Source organism: Eupeodes corollae, chromosome 1, assembly GCF_945859685.1.
Source record: "Eupeodes corollae chromosome 1, idEupCoro1.1, whole genome shotgun sequence".
NCBI lineage: Eukaryota > Metazoa > Arthropoda > Insecta > Diptera > Syrphidae > Eupeodes > Eupeodes corollae.
In genome coordinates, this window is record NC_079147.1 from 168,896,065 (window position 1) to 168,902,252 (window position 6,188).

The window sequence follows — 6,188 nt, forward strand, 5'->3', positions numbered from 1 at the left end:
AAGTGTCACACATTTAATACTTGAAACTGTACTTCACTAACCTCTACCTTCAGTTCATCGTACAAAAACTATCCCTAACTGGAAGCCAATTTTTTGGTAGCTGGCTAATCAGTTTTAAAAAATTTGACATATTTTAAAGTCCTTTATGTCTTCTAAACCTGTGCAATGTTTTTTCATTCAACTGAAAGCTAAACTTCCTAACTCCGAGCGTTTTGTGTAAAAGTGTATATTGCCATCTGGGAAAAGGAATAAGGACTTTTCCTTTACAGTACTAAACAAAAGTTGGACTTGAAATATATGTAAGATGTTTTTCTTGTAAATAATGACGTTGTTGGTATAGTTAAGTTAAGTTGCAAGTTTGAACTTAATTGTAAATAATGACGTTGTTGGTATAGTCAAGTTAAGTTGCAAGTTTGAACTTAATGACACCTAAAGAATTAACTAGCTGCCTTGGTTTTACTTTCTGGTCAAAGATTGCAGTCGATTGTAAATGAAGTCCCTTATGTTTTCTGATCCTGCCCATTTTTGACTGCGTGTATGGCGAACATAAACAAAATTTCTCCATAACAAAATACAAAAAATAAGGAACGATTCCCCAAGATTAAGGTCCTTACAGTGCTATTTTTCTTTTTCTTAGAAGACCGTTTGTTTGGGTTATTTGCATTTAAAAAAAAAGGAATTTTAAACGTTTAAAATCTAATTAAAAAAATATAATAGTATAAGCATTGAATAATTACAAATAGAAGTGGACACCGAACATTGCTCAAACGACCATGCGACTTATGAGCACCCAGTGAGTACTATTAGTAGCTTGAATATCATTTTCATGATATTGGTTTTTGTATATGCTAATTTAAATGCTAGAAAGGTTTTTGTATACAAAGTCAAAAGGGATTAAAAAAGTCCTTTTGGGATCTTTTTTGAAAAGGACACTAATATCAATGTGTACACGTTGAAAAAAAAAAAACATCTTTGGAAGAAAAATGAATTATCAATCCAGACATATTATGTATGTATGTATATGTATTTCATTTGTGTTTATCATATATGTAGATGACTTTTTGTTGTAAGTTTTTGTATTTTATTGAGTGCGGTTTTGTCTACGGGTCGATTGAAATTTGTAGTTAAAGTAAAAATGTTTTTTTTTTTTTTTATAATTAGCAAACACTAAAAGGGTTTTTTATACCTTTAATATGCCAAAGACACAGTGTGAGCATTAGGAAAAGAGGGAAGGGTTGGATAGGAGGTGTCGGTGAACATTGGTTTTAAATTTCTGAACATTGCAATGTCAGGGAAAGATAGAGCGTGGCAAGGCGTTCCACATTCGCGTAGTACGGCTAAAAGAATCTCTGTACTTCAGGGTAAACTGATGGGCATTCCTAGAAGCGCGGGTATTACGGTTAAATTGTTTAAGGGGAGGAATGCAACTGGCTATTTCACTAGAGCATAGTCCGTTAAAATAACGGTAAAAAAGGGTGAGGCAAGAAACATTCCTTCGGGCGTTGTCTGGCCCGAATGGCGGTATTGGTATTATGGTATTGTGATTATAAGGATTGTTTAAATAAAAAAAGTTCAGGTGTGCCACAGTTTCGACTGCCACAAAACGAAGGTCTAGCCAAAATTTGGCTAGTAAACTCCGGAAATAGCTATTCCGAAAATCTAATAAACAATGAGCCAATTTTTATTTGTGCAGACCATTTTAATAAAAGTGAAATATGTTTGAACAGCATAAGATCGCGATTGAATATGGATGCAGTTCCTTATAATTGCAAAACCGTAAATTTGATGGCAATACAACAAAATAAGAAAGTTTATAATAGGAATGTAACGTAAGTTAATTTAAATCACAAAATAAATATTTCCATGAATATAAAAAAATTGATGTTTTGTTCTCGATATCTCGTGAATAATAAAAGACATTGACTTCAAATTATTTTGGGGAGAGTACGATAACTTTGGCGCCGAGATATAATAACGGTTTTTGGTAGAGGGGCTTAATACAAGCATTTTTTACTATGGGAGGGGGGGGGTCTATCTCCCCCCGTTTAGGCGGTAGGGGCAATTTAAAAAAACATGTACTTTAAATGGAAAAAAAATAATTAAAAAATAACGGTAATACTTACAATTAAGTATTATACCTTTTTTTAAAGCCAACACTTGTTTCTAGTAGCTTGTTTTTAAATCAAGTCAAAACTATGCATAGTTTGCGAAAAACACTGTTTTAAACTCAAAATTTGGTCAAAAAAAAAGTTAAAAATATGGTTTAGAGTGTAATATTTCGAAACTTTTAGATTATATTAAGCCCCTCTACCAAAAACCGTTATTATATCTCGGCGCCAAAGTTATCGTACTCGTGCCATTATTTTCATTTATTGTTAAAAAAATTTACAAAAAGCGGTGCAGCAGGTATGAGATACCGTTATTAATCGGTATATATTTTGTTTCTCCTAATGATGTAGTAGATCGTATACTTATTTTCGCTCAAATAAAATTTGAATACAAATCATAGAAGCCACAATCAAAAATGGTTAAAATGATTTGGTATGTTATTTGCTTTCAATTAAAAGGGGTGAAACGAATGAAATTTATTCAGAAAAAAATACTTGTGTAAATTATAAGAATGAAGGTTCCCACCACCGAATTTGTAAATTATGTTAAATGTATTGTGCAATGTTTTGAGGAAAACTTTGATTCATTGTGTTTCCAAAAAAATCTTTTACAGTCCTTATGTAATATATTCAAAACCAAAGAAAATTACCTCTGTATAAAGCGAGGTATAATAAGAAGACAACTTCTTTACCACTGACATGTGACTACAAAAACTGCTTAAAGTCAAAACTACTTCCATGCAACCGTCACCCTAAAGCAAAACAATATCACAAAAAAATACGTAAAAACAAAAACAAAATAGAAAATTAATTCTTAAAGCTATGTAGGTATGTAAGTACCTACCACAAAATGTATATAAACAAATTTAACAATGCAAGATTAAATTGTATGTTATTCGTGTACGCACAGTGCACTGGTAAATGGTAACATGATCCAAAATGGCTTTAAGAATCCTTTTTTACTCTACTTTGATTATATCTTTTTTTCTTCACTCCAAAGTTTTTTGCTATAAAGCAAAGAAATCTGCCAAAAATACTACTAAAATGGTTGAAAAATCTAATAGGTACGGCCCCCACTTCTGTTATATATATATACATATATACCTCCATATATATGTATGTTCCTACTAACCTCCATTTGTGCAATTACCTACCTAACATTAGCCTAAACAATATACCTACCTACCTAGCTTATATATGTACATTGTAGAAAGTATGATTCGTCCACTATCCCTATTTTCAGAAAAAAAAAGAAATTTAAAAATAAACCCATCCCAACCCATATCAAACTAACAACGAAATTGAAGAAATACTCACAAAACATCATCATTTTCGTTTTATGAATGAGAACGAAATTTAAAAAAGGAAAACAAACCTTCAAAATACATTTTCTGCAGCGGACGTGATTTGGCCTTGAATGCCACACACATGTATACCTACACAGTTGTTATTGTTGTTTTTTATTCTCTTTCTCGACAACAAATTGTGAGTAAATTTCCCATAAGAACCAAATCTGTTAAATTGGGTGTTGTATTTGATAGACTGAGATACAATAACTCGCCGGCGATACTAGCGACTTATGAGCATTTGAGAAATAAGTGTCGCCATCTAGAGCAGGATTTGCCCGGTGTCCCTTCTATTTGTAATTATTCAATGGTATAAGATTTCAGTAAAATAACGGACATCAGCTCTTTAAAAATTGAGCAAAACATGGAGTTTGAAATTTGTATTATCATTGATTTTTTCGAGGTCTGCAGCGATTTTCAGCCACATTAGATTAGATTAGATTGGTTTTATTATTTTTTCAATGAATAAATTCATAATTTACAAAAACAAAAAAAGCATGGCATTTTGCCGTCTGCCTAGTTGACAAAACATGAAAATTTCACATAATATGAAAATTTGATTGAGCAATAATTCGTATGTATTTTTGCAATATATATTTATAAAAAAAAAAGATTAGTTTATCTTATAAGCTTTCATTTATGATTTTGTTTCTATAGAGAAGGCTAGCCTGCAGTATTTGTATAATTTTTGTATATCCATATTGTTAAGCAGTTGTATAATTTGGCTTTGTGTCAACATGTCACTTCCGAATACATCCCTTCTGATTTCTCTTAAAATCGGACATTAATCCATAAAGTGAAAATTATCTTCTCTTTCATCTAAGTTGCACAAAGAGCACACAATGGGTAAATCATCTCTATGAGGAATGTAGTTCAGTGGCATAAGTTCGCTCCGCAGTTTTACCATCATTGAAATCTCGGCTGTACTATTATCATCCCGTAAATAATTTTTCTCCTCCAGGTTATGATTCAATTGGCTATATAGTTGTCTGTAGATAGATCCTGTTGCATCATTTAAATATTTATCACGATGTTTTAAGTCCACTGCAGCAATGAGTTGATAAAGCGAAGTTTCTAATTCTTCACTGCACAGGTTTAAGACTATCCCACAATCTGAAGCAAGTTCCAACCAATCAGCGCACCAACTTGTCTTTGTCCTTATGACTTTAAGAGCTACTATTTTAGGTAGTCGATTATCATCCATCTTCAAGACTTTCGTGACATAATCCACTTGCATTTTTTATCTTCGAATAAACAACGGCGAGATTCCTGTTTCTAACATGATAACGTAGTTAGGTGTGCTACGCGGAAGCTGGAAGATTCTTTAGCAGTAGTATCGTAGAAGTTTTTCCACCGTATCGTACTGCCTTGTACCCCATGTCTGAGCTGCGTAGAAAAGGATTGACGCTGATATCGCTTCAAATAATTTGAGTTTACTGCTGTGTGCTATACTTTTGTTATGAAAGCATTTATTCCATGTAGCACTGATTGCGCATTTTGCCTTCATTAATTTTTCCTTCAGATGTTTTTCCATACTCAGATTTTGCGTGAAAATAACTCCTAGATATTTGAATGCCGTTACAACCTCTATATTTTCTCCATTATAATGCTATTTTTCGTTCGCGCATTTGCGGCCTCTTCCACTTTTGAATATTAAAATCTTGGATTTGTCAAGGTTAACTATCAGATTCCAAACTCGACAGTATTCGAATAATCGGTTAATCATCAACTGCAATGATTCAGAAGAGGCTGCCAACGGAACAATATCGTCTGCAAACATCAATAGTTTTATTATCATCCCCGCGTACTCTACTCCACATGGCTGAATGTCAACCACATCATCAATGAACATGGCGAACATGCTTGGGCTCAATCTACAACCTTGCCTGACTCCCGATTTTGTTTTGAATTCTTCCGAAAGCGCTTCACCATTCCATACTTTACTTGTTGTGTCGTCGTAGAGATTCTGTATGACTCTTCCAAACTTCCATGACATACCTTTACTATATAGCTTATAAAATAGAGAATTTCTATCGATCATATCGAAAGCAGCTCTAAAATCCACGAAGAAGGCATATAGCTTCTTTTTCTTGCGAAGGAATGTTTCAGCCATACATCTAAGGGTAAAAATATGATCGATCGTTGAATATCCACTTCTAAATCCTGCCTGGTACTCCTTCAGTAGTTTGTCGCTATCAATCCATTCGTTGAATCGTTTGTGTAGTTTTAGTGTAAATATCTTGTATGAAGCATTTAGGAACGATATACCTCTGTAATTAGCTGGTTCGGCCATGTTTCCTTTCTTGTGAATCATCGATTCCTTGAATTCATGTGGTATAGTCCTGGTTTCCATGATATGGTTAAATATAAAAGTTAGCCTTGTGAGTAGTTCTGGTGTCCCATACTTATAAAATTCAGCTGATATGCCATTCGAACCTGCAGCTTTTCCATCTTTAAGCTTCGTTAAGGCTGATATTACTTCTTGGTAACTAATTGTAGCATCAAGAACACCACGTTCATAGGCTGGATTTTCAGCCACATGAATTTTATTAAACAGCAGAAATGAACAAAGAGTTTAAATTTAGTTTGGAGTTTAGCTATTAAAATTTCTTATGTATATAGTAAAATTACTACTATATGTCCGTTGAAAGTTGTAGTGTGAAATAAATATTTTTCTTAGTACCTAAAATGTTTATATTAGACAAATATCTCGATACTTTCATAATAAGGAAAA